At 44.0% G+C, this 16,243-nt stretch overlaps 1 protein-coding gene across 5 annotated transcripts in view; it reads left to right on the top strand.

Moving 5' to 3' along the window:
- KLHL8 (kelch like family member 8) overlaps positions 1-16,243 on the top strand; it is an 86,758-nt gene that overhangs the window by 14,121 nt on the left and 56,394 nt on the right. For 2 of the 5 annotated variants that reach the window (XM_032239675.1, XM_032239674.1), the window contains exon 1: positions 13,075-13,252. The exons of 1 other annotated variant lie outside the window; for it this stretch is intronic. The gene's annotated coding sequence lies outside the window, so the exon portion shown is untranslated. Of the gene's footprint in view, positions 1-13,074; positions 13,253-13,802; positions 14,096-16,243 lie in introns of those variants that run through there. 2 more of the 5 variants (XM_032239679.1, XM_032239678.1) reach the window with 2 other exon arrangements.

Raw genomic sequence — 16,243 nt, forward strand, 5'->3', positions numbered from 1 at the left:
GCTGGGTGTGCTGGCAGGTGCCTGTAATCCCAGCTACTCAGGAGACTCAGGCAGAGAATTGCTTAAACCTGGGAGGCAGAGGTTGCCGTGAGCAGAGACCTCGCCACTGCACTCCAGCCTGGGCGACAGAGTGAGACTCCGTCTCAAAAGAAGAAAAGCAGACTGGAGAAAGATACTTAAAGTATGATTCTGTTCATTTAAATTTCAAACACATGCAAACTAAATACAAATAACATAAAACTACAAAGAAATACGTGAGTAAAATAAATATCGCATTCAGATAGTGTTTACTCCTATGGGAGAAAGAAGTGTTTGGAGAGGAGCAGACAGAGGTAAGAGCACAGTTTTACTTAATTATCCTTTACATACACATATACTAACCTTATATATAACCATACACCAGTAAGTACAGGAAATGTATAATTATTTTTAAATATTAGAAATTATATGCTTAAAAGTTCATTAGCTTTGAAAGAGATATGTTATCCTGATAGAATGTGGTATGTTTATGTTAGAGTCATGGTTACAAAAATAAAGCATTAGGAGAAAATTTGTGAGACAGTGTGAACAATAAATTTGCATAATTGGCTGGGCACAGCAGCTCGCGCCTGTAATTTCAGCAATTTAGGAGGCTGAGGCAGGCGGATCACTTGAGGTTAGGGGTTCAGTACCAGCCTGGTCAATATGGTGAAACCCCGTTTCTACCAAAAAATAATATTGGCTGGGCATGGTGGTGCATGCCTGTGGTCCTAGCCACTCGGGAGGCTGAGACAGGAGAATCACTTGAACCTGGGCGGCGGAGGTTGCAGTGAGCAGAGATCGCACCACTACACTCCAGCCTGGATGACAGAGTGAGACTGTCTCAAAAAAAAAAAAAAAATTTGTGATTTTCCCCAGATGGATCAAAAATATGTTGAGATATCATGAAAACAAAGAACAAGGAAAATACTGGGACATAGGAGTTATATCAAGCAAAGTGCAAAGTCACAGGTGGGGTGCACATTACTGTGTTATCACATCATTCTCCCACTGACGTTCTTCCACACGGGCATATTGAGGCAGAAGGCTGGCACTCAGTACCTGCCTGTCTTAGGTTGGGCTACCCTAGAAGCAAACCCAAACGTAAGGATTTAGATTTATTAATAATTAGGTCAGGGTATTTCATTTGGAAAAGGATCCCAAAAGGCACTGCGAGGAGAGGTGGGAAGAGAGAAAGAAAGGGAAGGAAACCAGTGAAGTGTGTGTTATCACACAGATTCCACAGGGGCGACCAGGCTTACTTCCCTGGGAAACTGGGAAACCAGGCAGAAGGCACCTCAGAGTTGCCCCCACCGAGCAGGTGAGGCCACTGTGATTTTCAGACACCAACTCCCTTCAGTCACTGGTTGAAATCCGCTTTGAGGAAGGGGAAAGAGGATGAACTTCCCAGCACTTCTAGCCTGCCCTGCTGGCCAGGGCTACCTAGACAGAGAGAAAAATCCCTCAGGTAAGGGTTGCAGATTTCTGCAGATGGAAGTCCACATTCCACACGCATGCTCCACAGCCCCGAGGTCCGGAACACACATATTGACACGTGTGCAAAATACTAAGCAAAAATACTATGCAAAAATCCTAATATCTAGGCTTCTGGTTCTTTCTAATACTGATTTTAAATGATTCTTTCCATAATAATGTAAAGGTGTAAGCCTGTCCTGGAGCAGCTAGGGAGTGGGTAAAAAGTGAGCGGCAGGAATTGAGAAGATTACAATTCTCTTCACCTGGTCTGTGCTTAACACTGTGTTTGATGCTGGAAATCGATTTGTAACTCTTAAACTGTAGTCCCCAGAGCTAACAATGTAATGGATACTTTATATACACATGAAACATTTAAGTGGTGATAAAAGATTTATAGATTGTCAGTGTGAGTGATAACAGATAAAAATGCTAACTGAGAGGTCTTTCTACGTTTAAAAGTAGGTCATAAGCGGAATTCTTGACCGGGCCAGAGGATTACATGACAGTTGGAATGAGATGATCTAGGTGATAATCCCAGCCTAAACAAAAACGTAATAGCTGGGGTGCTATTTGTCTCTCCATATTTGTAGATTCATCTTCATCCTTCTCCACCTTGATTGGTGCCAGAAAAGCTGGATGTTATGGATTAAGTTACCACAAATGCTTGTCCTTCCTCTGGCTTCCGTCAGTTATATTGAGGGTGGAAGTGTCACCTGAGAAGGTCAAAGGGAAGGACAAGGAGATTAGGGTGTTTCCTCTTTCAGCTCCCTTCTTAAATGGTCGTCATGAGTTAGCTACTTTCCTTTATCAAGGCCTTAGTCAAGAGGGGCTCTGCACACACTTCCTCTCTCCAGGTTCCAGGAACCGCTCTGTTTCTAGCTCAGGGGTATTGCGTTATTCCTTGCAGCTGCCTCTAGAATCTGTCCACACCTTTATTAAACTCTCCTCAAATTGCCGAAGTGTGCCATGAGTTTCTGCCAGTGGCCTGAGAGGGTGGGAATGAACTTGAGAGGAGGGAGGAGGGAAATGTTTGGTAAAACTCGAGTAAAGGGCTCATGTTGAGAAGGGTGGGAGGTAAAATGAATATTCTTTTAATTTTTGTTTAAAGAAAAATGGTAGGCCAGGTGCAGTGGCTCACGCCTGTAATCCCAGCAATTTGGGAGGCTGAGGCGGGTGGATCAGTTGAGGTCAGGAGTTGGAGACCAGCCTGGCCAACACGGTGAAACCCGTCTCTATCAAAAATTACAAAAATTAGCTGGGCGTGGTGGCATGCGCCTGTAGTCCCAGCTACTCGGGAGGCTGAGGCAGGAGAATCGCTTGAACCCTGGAGGCGGAGGTTGCAGTGAGCCAAGACTGTACCACTGCACTCCAGTCCAGGTGACAGAGTGAGACCCTGTCTAAAAAAAAAGGAAGGGAAAGGGTATTCCAGATTTGAGAACCATGTTCTGAGGGAAGTTTTAAAAGTCCAGGCTGTTGTGTAAACGGCTGCCTATCAATGACCATGCAGCAAAGGTGATCACATAACATCTGTCCTGAGTTCTGCTTGGCTTCGTCTGTTTTCCATTCAACAGTTGTGAACATAAAGGAAGAGTCTTTGTGTGGTACCTCTACCAGGTAGGCAGGTATCTTAATTACTCTCTGGCCTTCTACAATTCACGTCTTAACTGATGATAAAAGGAGCAACTGAAACCTTCCAAATAGGTTGAACAGGCTATTTTATTCTAATAGTCTAGTTTCACCTGTAAGGAAATAGGCTGAAAGTTTTTCTTCTGGTTCTGCTTCTTTGAAAAAAAAAATGCAGTTCTGATTTTTTTTAAATGTAATTTTTCATGTTCAATGTTGGCTTATAAACTCCCAAAGGGAATCACTTAGCCAGAGGATCTGCGAATTTGAGCTTCTTTCTGTATCATCTGTGCCAAGATTATGGGTACATGAGTGGTAGATTGTGGCTTCATGACTGGTAGCAACCATTTAGGTGAAGGAGTTACATCATCTACAAAAGGTTGCGATATAACCTCAAAGTATTATCTTGAAGTTTCTATGAAAAATGGTCAAGGTCTAGGGAAGTAGATTTACGTACGCTGTCTGATTATTCAATCTTAGTTTATCTCGCAATGGCTGGTTTTCACCTGCTGATCTCTTCATGACTCCTGACTTTTTACCTTCTTTTTTCACTGACCCAATAAAAGAATAGGCCTAATTGCTGATTAAAAAGTAAAGAAAGCCTGAAAGGCTGAGCAGGACACTTGGTAATTTTAGAGAAGCCATATTTGTTCCAGTGCAAATATTATCCTTTACACAACTGGAACTTCCAAAGCCTCCAGGTCTTTAGTGAGACTGTCTTGGTAGAAGCCACCAATCGAGTATAATACTGCTGTGTAATTCGATACTAACCATCCGAAGTTAGGGCCAACTCCACAGGTTAAGGGCATAGTCCCTGAGAAGACTGCATTTTTTTCAGATGCAAGCAGCAAGTTTGGGGGTCCTCAGACCACCGTCACTTCTGAACCAATGGCTACTAATTCAGGGGCTCCCATGGCCCCCACAAGTTCAATAATTCATTAGAATGACTCACAGAATGCAGGAAAGCACTACATATGTGATAATAGTTTTGTCATAATAGATACAAATCAGTAACAACCAAATGAAGACAAACATAGGGTGAGATCTGAGAGGGTCCCACATGCAGAACTTCCATGCCCTTTCCTCATACAGTCAGGATGTGTTTCCTTCCTGACACATCAATGTGTTCACCAACCAGGAAGTTCCACTGAGCTTTGGCATCCAGGGGGTTTTGTTGGTTGTTTTTTGTTTTGAGTTTCATTTATGTGGCCATGATTGAATCATTGACCTTGTGACTGAACCCAAACTCCAGCCTCCTACCCACCTCAGAGATCAGGAGATCAGCCTAATATCAAATGGCACAGAATATAGAGGGTTGCATAATTTATCGTAATGTAATACACATGCAATTCTGTATGCTCTTAAATCAAGGTTAGGTCTGGCTATATAAAACAAAAAGCCCTGACACAGTGGCTTAAGCAAGATAAAAACTTATTTTCATTACACAAAGGTAGGCAATCCTGGACTGAAATGATGGTTTAATTGTCATCAGGGACTAAGGCTCCTTCTGTCATTCTTCCATCAACCTATACATGACTTCCAAAGCCAAATCACTGTTTATTTATTTATCATTTAGACACAAGGTCTGGATTTGTCGCTTCAGCTGGAGTATAGTGGCCTGGTCATAGCTCACTACACCCTCCAATTCCTGGGCTCGAGGAATCCTCCCACCTCAGCCTCCCAAGTAGCAGGGACTATAGGCACACATTAACACTCCTGGCTGATTTTTTTTTTTTTTTTAAATTTTAGTAGAGACACAGTCTTGCTATGTTTCCCAGGCTGGTCTCGAACTCCTGGACTCAGGCAATCATTTGTCACGGCCTTGCAAAGTGCTGAGATTACAGGCATGAGCCATGGTGCCTGGTCTCCAATGTCAAATAGCTCTATAGTTCAAGATGGCTACTAAAACTTAAGCTATCACTTCCAGGAAAAAAAAAAAAAAAGAATAAGAGAGATATTCTAAAACTAGATTAGTTTTTTTTAAGCAGCCATCCCCAAAGTCCGGTGCAATAGTTGCACTTTTAGCTGGGCTTACACCATCCCATTCAAAATATTGGAGTTCTCCTACTAAAGAAGGCAAAAATATGCTATTTAAGCAGCTAGGAGTGTCTGCTATGTTGCATTTATTTTCTTTTCAAAAAATAAATTTCAGATTGAGTCTACTATGGGAATGTGAAGATGATATCAGAAAGCGAATATAATATAGAGCTGCTACTGCAACCTCCACCTCCCAGGTTCAAGCAATTCTCCTTCCTCAGCTCCCCCAAGTAGCTGGGACTACAGGCATACACCACCATGTCCAGCTAATTTTTGTATTTTTAGTAGAGACTGGGTTTCACCATGTTGGCCAGGCTGGTCTGGAACCCCTGACCTCAAGTAATCCACCCTCCTCGGCCTCCCAAAGTGCTGGGATTATAGGCATGAGCCATTGCGCCTGGCCTAATATAGAACTATATCTTCATGAAAGAAGTACTTTTCATAGAGATCATACATTTGGAATACAAATTGGAATGGAAACACAATTAGGTTAGTTTCACGGTGCCAATTTCTGCTATACATATGGATACAATTTTGCTCAGAAGTATGTGGCACATGTTTCAAAAATGGTTATTGAAAAATAAAGTTTCTCTAAATGTTTTTTCTGGTAACGAAAGTCACAATTCTTGAGTGTGGTAGGGATGGAAGCAAATTGCTCTCATTCTGTCATTTCTCATATAGCTCCGGAGAGAATTTCACAGTTCCCCTAACATATTCACTCTGAGAATTCAACCCTCTCTAGTTAGGTTCATGGGAAATTGAAACTGATTAGACTTGGGTATGATGTAATAACAAAAGTAAAATGCTAAAAATGAAAACAAAACAAAACAACAACACCGGATTTTAAAACTCACCAACACTAGTAATTTTCAAAAGAAATAATTTAGTGCACAAATGGATCTAGCAGTGGTCACAGCAAGGATGAGGCTTTCTGTTTTAGCTTCACCCACAGACCCACCCCCAAGCTACCTAAAATAGATATTCAGTGGAAACAATAACTGTGTGCCTGCCATGTAAATGTATCTTCAAGTAATGTCCTCTAACCCAGAGCTGCACCACTGCTCCTTTCATTCCAAGTTTTAACTCAAATTCTGTCTTAGATAGATATTTTAGAGCCAGCAGTGAGACCTGGCTATTGTCCTTTAGGACAGAGGCTGGGCATGGTGGCTTAAGCCTGTAATCTCAGCACTTTGGGAGGCCAAAGCAGGTGGAGCACCTGAGGTTAGGAGTTCAAGACCAGCCTAGCCAACATAGTGAAACCCTGTCTTTAAAATTAAAAAGCAACAACAAAAAAAGAAGCAACAGAGATCTTATGACCCCAAACCTTAAAATATTTACTGCCTGGCCCTTGACAAGGAGTATTTACTGAATGCTTGTTTACTGTGCAAAGTTGATATACATTCATTTATAATCCAAGTATTTATTCATATCTATACATCAAGTACTATGCTGTTATTTTCTATTTAAGGAGATCCCAGACAAATGAAAGATACAGATAACTACTTAAAATGCTCACTAAGTGCTACTTTAAGGGCAAAAACAAGTTGTAAGATGAGCATATACAGGAGGCACTAACTTAAACCGGAGAAGGGGGACTGTAACCAGGAAAGGCTTCCTGATTAAAAAGTTGTCTATATTAATACTAGATAATTAGAAGGAGTTCCCTAGACAAAGGGGTATAAGGAACAGCAATTACAAAGACCCACAGAAAAATTGGGAACTTTAAACATTTCAGAGATGGTGGGTGCTGTGACTTGAGCCTTGTAATCCCAGCCACTCAGAAGGCTAAGGCAGGAAGCCAAGGCAGGAGGGTCCCTCTAGGCTAGGAGTTCAAGACCAGTCATGGCAACATAGCAAAATCCCCCCACCCCCATCTCTGCACCCCACCAAACTCCATCCCACCCATTTCGTTAACAAAATAATAACAGAAACAAAACAACAATATATATCAAAGAAATACATCAGAAAATAGTCAGCAAAGGTTTAGAGCTACCTATGTCAGATTGATTGCATGGGTAATGGATGGAAGAAGTGTCATTAATTCATTAAAATAGCACAGGGTGAGCAACCAGTCTAAGGTCAGAAAACGCAGCCATTCACACATGTGTCTTAGGATAAAAGGCAGGAAATGATTGTTGAGGGAAGCTGAAGTGCCACAGTAAAGGCTGGTTTTGTAGGAGACGGTTAGGATAGGAGTCAAGAGGTTGGGATGAAATAAACAGCAAGCCAGTAACCCTGACCTGGGCAGGGAGGTGGTGGTCTTACTGGTGGTGTTCAGGCTCTTTAAGGATGTTTCCGTGGACAAAGAACCTCGGCAACTCTTCCAGGACTGCTCTCTGGTTGCAAATTTTGCCTCCGTAGTGAATGAAGATAAAATAACCTTCTTCAGGACTCCATGTTTGGGTCCCCTTCCGGGAACACTCTCGTGGAAGCCATCTTTCTCTTCCCTGGGTTTCTCCTCTGGAGTCTCCTTCCACACTCTCTCGTGGAAGCCTGTCTTCCCCTCCTAAACTCCCTCTCTCTCTATTCCCTTCCACTCAGTGTGGAAACTGCTTTCCTCTCCTGGATTCCATCTTTCTGGATTCTCTCACTCAGCGTGAGAGTTAGCTGTTTCTTTCTCTCTCCTCCTGTTTCTCTCTCTCTCTCTCTCTCTCTCTAAATAAATCACTTTCAAAAAAAAAAAAACAAAACCTTCTTTATTAATCTTTCCAAATTCCTCTGCAAGCCACATCTGAAATTCTTTTTTTTCTTTTTTTCTTTAAGAGAAAGAAAATTGTCTGGCTCTGTCATCCAGGGGATGAGCCACCATATCCCATCCACATCTAAAATTCTTTTGATGGTTATAAAGCCTTTTATCCCAGGATTAAAGATAAAGACTTAAAATGCAAATGTTGGCCGGCTGCAGTGGCTCAGGGCTGTAATCCCAGCACTTCAGGAGGCGGAGCAGGTGGATCACCTGAGGTCAGGAGTTTAAGATCAGCCTGTCCAACATGGTGAAACCTCATCTCTACTAAAAATACAAAAAATTCACTGAGCATGGCAGCAAATGCCTGTTATCCCAGCTACTCAGGAGGCTGAGGCAGGAGAAGCACTTGAACCTGGAAGGCGGAGGTTGCAATGAGCCGAGATCGCAACATTGCACTCCAGCGTGGGCAACAAGACAAGACTCAATCTCAAAAAAAAAAAAAAAATCAAACGTTGATTGAGGTTAAAATATCACAATTTATCCTGACTATAATCATAAAATGAACAAACAGAAATTAGATCCTTTCCATTTTTAATTTATGGGACTTTGAGGGAAGGGAAGCAATTTCTTAGATCCTTTCTTATTACAGGCTAGGCTTGCTTAGCTCCTGCTCAAATGGAGCTAAGCTAAGAATGGGTAAAAGCTAAGAAGATACTTTGTCCAATTTATAAAATGTGTGTTTTGTTTTACTTGAAGTGTATATCCGGTTTTATAAGATACTGTTTGTTTATTTTGAGATGGAGACTCAATCTGTTGCCCAGGCTGGAGTGCAGTGGCACGATCTCGGCTCACTGCAACCTCTGCCTCCGGGGTTCAAGCAATTCTTCTACCTCAGCCTCCCGAGTAGCTGGGACTACAGGTGAGTGCCACCATGCCTGGCTAATTTTTGTATTTTTAGTAGAGACAGGTCTTGCCATATTGGCCGGGCTGGTCTGGAACTCCTGACCTCGTGATCCACCCACCACAGCCTCCCAAAGTGCGAGGATTATGGCATGAGCTACTGTACCCGGCAATATTTTTAAAATAATTATTAGAGAGCATTGCTATATCACTTTTTATGGAAAAACGTTTTTTCCCCCAGTTTATAGCTATTTGGTTTAAACATTTCATTTAATTTTCAGAATTTGTGCCAGACTCCTCTACCCCAACACAAAGCTCTAGATTAGGTGTATCTTAGGTGCTCCCCAAACTCCTGGCCACCCCATGCAGGCTTCTCCCGGTCTAGATCCTAAGTCTCCATGAGAGCAGGGACTATTGAGTTTTGTTCACTGTGTACTTCCCAGTTCCTAGCTCAGTGTCTGGTGCTCAAAAAATGTTCTTTAATAAATAGATGATAATAATATTGAAACATTGTGTATATTTCTTTGATTAGTTAGTAACTACAAGTAGTTTACGGTGTGCATGTCAATTAGCAGAGAATAAAGAGCAGTTCTGCTCTCCATAAGCATTTTTTAGGAGTTACTGTGCACCTTATTATAAGAAAAGTGGCCAGACTTGGTGGCTTACACCTGTAATCCCAGCACTTTGGGAGGCTGAGAAAGGCAGATCCCTTGAGCCCAGGAGTTCAACAACCAGCCTGGGCAACATGGAGAAACCCCATCTCTACAAAAAAACATAAAAAATTAGCCAGGTGTGGTGGCGTGGGCCTGTATTCCCAGTTACTTGGGTGGCTGAGTGGGGAGAATCACCTGAGCCGGGGAAGTCGTGACTGCAGTGAGCCATGATTGTGCCACTCACTGCAATCTAGCCTAGGCAACAGAGTGAGACTCTGTCTCAAAAATAAAATAAAATAAAATAAAAATAAAAGTTAGGCTATAAAAATAAAATTTCTATTAACATGGTCTTATTAAATACATACTGTAAGCCTGGGTGTGGTGGCTCACGCCTGTAATCCCTTTGGGAGGCTGAGGCGGGCGAATCACTTCAGGTCAGGAGTTTGAGAACAGCCTGGCCAATATGGTGAAGCCCTGTCTGTACTAAAAATAAAAAAAAAAATTGGCTGGGCATGGTGGTGGGTGCCTCTAATCGCAGCTACTGGGGAGGCTGAGGCAGGAGAATCACTTGAACCTACGAGACGGAGGTTGCAGTGAGCCGAGACTGCACCACTGCACTCCAGCCTCAGTGAAAAGAGCAAAACTTCATCTCAAAAAAATTAATAAATAAAACTAATATGTATTGTATTTTATGTTTAATAAAGGGAATAAAGGGAAGCTTTCCCTTTTCCCTTAGAAGTTTCACTGAAAAATCAACTGTCACATGGCAGATTAATAGGAAAAAAGACATACAAAATTTATTTTAACGCGCATAACACAGGGAGATTGCAGAATGATTACCCAATAACTCAGTGGGGTAGAGACATTTATATACCCTTCTTTATAGGGAAAAGGGAGATTGGGAAAATGTGGAAACTTAAGGTATAGTAAATGACTTTTAGGGGAAAATGGGGATCATACAATGGCCTGAGAAAAACTGTTGGGCCCACAGAGCAGACAATAGTTTGTGACGAAAGTCTGTCCAAGAGTGCTGACGGACTTGTCTTTGTCCCTCCAATATGAGTTAAGTTAATGAAAACTCCGGTAAGGCAATTGCATTCTTCTTTGACAGGTCCAGTTTCTAGGTTGTGGGGGATTGGTCAGAGTGGTGGGAAAAACTATAGGGAAAGGATGCAAACCTGAAGGTCAGAAAGTTTTGCAGAGCTCCCGGGGAGAATAGCTGAAGGCAGCTGTTCTATAACCCCGAGGCAGAGGGCAAGGAGTAGGTACAAGAGAGTGTAAGGGAATTTACCTTTTTTATTTTTTTTAATTTTAAAGACGGGGGTATCACCATGTTGGTCAGGCTGGTCTTGAACTCCCGACCTCAGGTGATCCACCCGCCTTGACCTCCAAAGTGCTTGGATTACAGGTGTGAGCCACTGCGCCCGGATGGGGAATTTATCTTAAACAGCAAGGAGTAGGTACAAGAGAGTGTCATGGAATTTATCTTAAAACAGGCTTGTTTGCTTATATTGACCAGGAACGACCTTTGATAATCCACACACCTGACCTTCTTTGAAAGGGGAACAAAAAATGTCAGTTACCTACAGGTTGCATTTGCTCCAGGTTTTCGGCATTGTGCCTGGACTGAATAAAAGCAAGCAGCTCCAGCTTCTGCGGCCTGCTCTCTGACCGCTAGAACCAGGCAGTCACCTACTGCTCTTACACTGCATACCTGTGTTTGAGTACTCATTTCATCCACTGGCCAGGGTCTGCGGGACAGACCCGGCAGGGCTAGACAGATAAGAGCAGTTCAGAGAACGACTTCATTCTGTGCTTTGGGAGAGGCAAAGAATTGAGAGGCGGGAGGGGTAGTGGGGGAGGTAAGAGAGATCTTGAGGCTGCTTCCTCAGTTCAACTTGGCAAAGCCCCATATTTTGGGGGTATTGATTTCTGAACCCCAACAATGACATCATGTTCCAGACACATTTTATGACTTTTCTTCACTGCACACTTTTAAAAAACTCATCTTACTCTATTTTTCTAAAGGTATTTGCATTCAGTGTGAAAAATACTAATGCTGTAAAGAGGAATATTTTGAAATATTGAGAATTATTTGGCCAGGCGCAGTGGCTCACGCCTGGAATCCCAGCACTTTGGGAGGCCGAGGCATGTGGATCACAAGGTCAGGAGTTCAAGGCCAGCCTGGCTAAGATGCTGAAACCTCGTTTCTACTAAAAATACAAAAATTAACCAGGCATGGTGGCAGGTGCCTGTAATCCCAGTTACTCAGAGGGCTAAGGCGGGGAATTGCCTGAAGCCAGGAGTCGGAGGTTGCAGTGAGCCGAGATTATGCCACTGCACTCCAGCCTGGGTGACAGAGCAAGACTCCTTCTCAAAAAAAAATATTTTTATTTATTTATTTATTTTTTAAGACAGCTTTTCGCTCTTGTTGCCCAGACTGGAGTGCAATGGCGCGATCTCTGCTCACCTCAACCTCCGTCTCCTGGGTTCAAGTGATTCTCCTGCCTCAGCCTCCCGAGTAGCTGGGACTACAGGCGCGTGCCACCATGCCCAGCTAATTTTTTGTATTTTATAGTAGAGACAAGGTTTCAGCGTGTTAGCCAGGATGGTCTCGATCTCCTGACCTCATGAACCACCCGCCTCGGCCTTCCAAAGTGCTGGGATTACAGGCGAGCCACTGCGCCCGGCCGAAAAACATTATTTGTATTTAAATGTAAAAAAAGTGATTTTTTTTTTAGAAATTAAATTTTAAATTCGAGTAGTTGTTTTGGGGTTTTATATAAGATGCATATATATACAGATATATATACAGATATATAGATAGATAGATATGTTCATTTCTATTAACATCGATGTGCTAATGTTCATATGTGTTAATATTAACAAAGTTCCTAGGATTAAATTTATTCTGAAATAGACTCCTAGGATTGTGAAAGTTTGTGGTGAGTCTGGCAAAAGACACATTTAGGGGAATATCTTTATTTTAAAAATTTTTGTTTTTTTGCTGTCTCTTGATCTCCCGCCTCACACATCCCACTTTATTGACATTATAGAAAAAAATTGATTCATTTCAACAGCATTTTTACTTGCACTGCTTCTTAGCAGTGAGCGCTCAGGTCAATCAACTGCTTCCTTGGGTTTACAAACTGGGTATGTATTTATTCTTTTTTTTTCTTTTTTTTTTTTTTTTAAATTTTAGGTTTTGGGGTACATGTGAAGAACATGCAAAATTGTTGCATAGGAACATATTTATAAACACAAGTTGTTTTGTACATCCTTTGTAGAGCACGTGGTGAAAGTGACGCAGAAATAAAAGCAAACCTTTTTTCCCCTTCTTTTTTCAAAGACATAAACCCAGGAACACTCAGAGCCGCAGAAGGGGATTTGGCGGACATACAAACTGCCACAGAAATGAAGCATGGATAAATAAGCTCAAAGGAATTTATGCAGTGTTCTATTTCAAGATTTGTTTCGGGGACGTCAGCTACGCGCTGGTCCACCTTCACCAGACCGGGCAACAGGGCCCAGTCCCTGAGACCCGGCCGCCCACTACGGAGCCGCGGGGGCGAGGCCGTGGGAGTGGACTCCGGGAGGAGGTCCCGAGAACCACACTTCCCAGAGTGCCGTGCGCAGCCCCTCCCCGCCCCGCCCCGCCCCGCCCCCGGAGGCCGCCGATTGCTGGGGCTTTGGTGAGAGGACGCCAGTCGCCCGCCAGGGCTCCGTGGGGTCGCGCAGGATAGCGCGCGTCTGCCCGGTGCTCGAGCGGTTCTGTTGAGGTGCCGCTGAGGGCGGCCGGGTGACGCGGCTGCAGCCTTAGCGACACCAGGAAGAACCGAGTGGAGGGTCGAGGATCGAGGTAACGGGACGCTTGTCTCCCCTCAGTCCCCTTTTTCTTTGTGCAGTGCCGTCCGCTCACGCCGAGCCTTCCCTCACCCCAGCCCCAAGTCGCAACACGGTCCCGGCTCGGGTCACCGGCGTGCGGAAGGAAACTCGAGCCCTCGTGCAGCAACCGAAACTCCACAGCTGCGAGGGCTTGGGGCCCGGACAGGGAAAGCTCCAGTCCCCGAGCTCCCTTGCACCGCTTCTGCCGCCCCCGTTGGCGGGAGAAGCAGGGTTATGCTCCCGGCTCCTGTAGGGGAGCCCCTGCCTCTGGCTCTGTCAGCCTCGCCGGCTGCTCCTTGGCTCCCTCCTCCCGGTCTTTCGAAGTGGGGCCCAGGCAGATGCTTCGCGGGATCCAGGGAGAGGGCAGGCGCGGTGAGGCTGGCGCGGGTTCGGGACCCCGGGAGGGTGGCCGGACGCCCCCAGGAGCCGCGGCCTGTGGGGGGCGGGGCGAGTGGGCCACGCCGCACGGGGACTAGGCGAGGAAGGCATTGCCTGTCCCCACTAGGGGGGCTTGCTGGCCACGCTGGGGGTGCCTTCCCGGGCGCGGCGGTGTGGACTTCGTGGAGAGTGCCTCTTGGTGTGGAACCGGGAACCGCAGCCTCTTTCCAGCCGCGCAGCCGCCGGGTTGAGTTGTTGCCGCCGGGATGACAGCTCTTCACGCCTTCCACTCGGTGCTGGGCTCAGCTGGCTTGCTGGTTTCTTCAGAGAGAGCGATTTGGCTACATAGCTTGCATTTTCTACGTGCCTCGTGCTTTACTGGACTTGCGCTGTTTTTCCCTCTTGGCAGTGTTGAATCGGGTGGTTTTTCATAGAAAATGTTGAGTATTTTTTCATCTGTGTTAATGACATAACTTTATTTTTGACTCTTTGCCCTGAGCTAATGTTACCAGTTTAGAGGGATACTTTGGGAAAAGGTCCTTAGAACCTGAGTTGACGGAAGTATTTTATCTGCTGGTTGCACGTTTTTTCCTTTGCATTGTTTTTGTCCTACCAGGTGGTAATTGTTAGACTCAGTGTTCTTGATTCTCTCCCTAGAAGGAAATCCTCTTCCCGCATCTTTCTCGTGTTCTGGCCCAGCGGTACTCTTGGGCACGCAGAGGACTGCTGCTAAACACTGCTGTAGCCTGGAAAGCTGCTTGGAGATGGTGGTGGCTTTAAGCTGGGGCTTTTCCTCAGACTTCCTCCTGGTGCCCTCCTTAATTTGTCATTCTTTTTTTTTTTTTTTTTTTTTCTTCTTTCTTTCTAAAGAAGAACTTAACTTGTCATTCAAGCTGACTGACCCACTTCAAACTTCAAACTTTAGTCACTTTATTTATTTAGTCACTTAAAAAAATTGCTTTTAAGATACCAAATTGCCAAAGCCTAAATATGAAAAGAAGTGTCTCGGGCCAGGTGCAGTGGCTCACGCCTGTAATCCCAGCACTTTGGGAGGCAAAGGCAGGCGGATTACTTGAGATCAGGAGTTCGAGACTAGTCTGGCCAACATGGTGAAACCCCGTCTCTACTAAAAATACAAACACTAGCTGAGAGTAGTGGCACATGCTTTTAGTCCCAGCTACTCGGGAGCCTGAGGCAGGAGAATGGCTTAAACCCGGGAGGCTGAGGTTGCAGTGAGCGGGGATCGAGCCACTGCACTCCAGCCTGGCAGCAGAGTGAGACTCCGTCTCATAAAAATTAAAAGAAGAAACAAATAAGAAAGTTCGGTAAAATTTGATCTCACCTACTTTCTATTTTTTTAGAGCAGTTTTAAGTTCACAGCAAAACCGAGTGGAAGATACGGAGATTTGCCATATATCTCCTACCCCTACATAGCCAAAATCCCTCATCAGAGTGATCTATATATTACAATTGATGAGCCAATATTGACGTACCAATATCACATCCACAGTTAGGGTTCAGTCTTGGTGTTAAACATTCTGTGGGTTTGGACAAATAACCCTTTTGTTTTATCAAGAACTTTTGAGAGTTGTAGAGAACTGAAATGGTTATTGTCATTTTAAAAAGATTAAAAAGACTGTTGCAGACATCTTAAACATTAATTTCAGAAGTTTTTGTGTTGTGTAAATTGGATGTTTAAATTTTTGGTTACTTATATTGAAATTCTCAAAAGAGTCACATTTTTATTTGTATATTAAGAACTAAAGGGCCCCACATGGTGACTCACACCTGTAATCCCAGCAATTTGGGAGGTCAAGGGAGGCAGATCACTTGAACCCAGGAGTGTGAGACCATCCTGGGCAACAAAGTGAGACTCTGTCTCTATATTCCAAAAAAAAAGAGAGACCAGGCTCGGTGCCTCATCCCTGTAATCTAGCACTTTGGGAGGCCAAAGCAGGCCGATTGCTTGAGCCCAGGAGTTTGAGACCAGCCTGCACAACATGGCAAAACCCTGTCTGTACAAAAAAAATACAAAAATTAGCCAGACATGGTGATGTACACCTGTGGTCGCAGCTACTCAGGAGGCTGAGGTGGGAGGATCACCGGAGTCCAGGGAGGTTGAGGCTGCACTGAGCCATGATTGCACTACTGCACTCCAGCTTGGGTGACAGAGTCAGACCCTGGAAAAAAAAAAAAAGAGATGAGGGAGGATAAATGCTTTGTAAAATAACAAAATGTTGTTTTCAATCCCTAAAATTCATTTGACCATGTGTTTTTTTCTGAACAAAATGTTTTATGTTAATCAGTGAAGCAAGAGGGAGTTGAGCCCTTTAAATAAATTAATTTTTGTTTACTCATGTCAAGATATGTCTACAATAAAAATGTCACCCATTAGTCTATTTTTTTAAATTCTGTTTTCTCTGTTTTGAGGGGCTTTTTTTTTTTTTTTTTTTTTTTTTGAGACGGAGTTTCACTCATGTTAACCAGGCTGGAGTGCAATGGCGCGATCTCGGCTCACCGCAACCTCCGCCTCCTGGGTTTAGGCAATTCTCCTGCCTCAGCCTCCTGAGTAGCTGGGATTACAGGC

The sequence above is a fragment of the Sapajus apella genome, unplaced genomic scaffold, assembly GCF_009761245.1.
Source record: "Sapajus apella isolate SASKATOON/1434 unplaced genomic scaffold, GSC_monkey_1.0 scaffold45, whole genome shotgun sequence".
NCBI classification, from domain to species: Eukaryota; Metazoa; Chordata; class Mammalia; order Primates; family Cebidae; genus Sapajus; species Sapajus apella.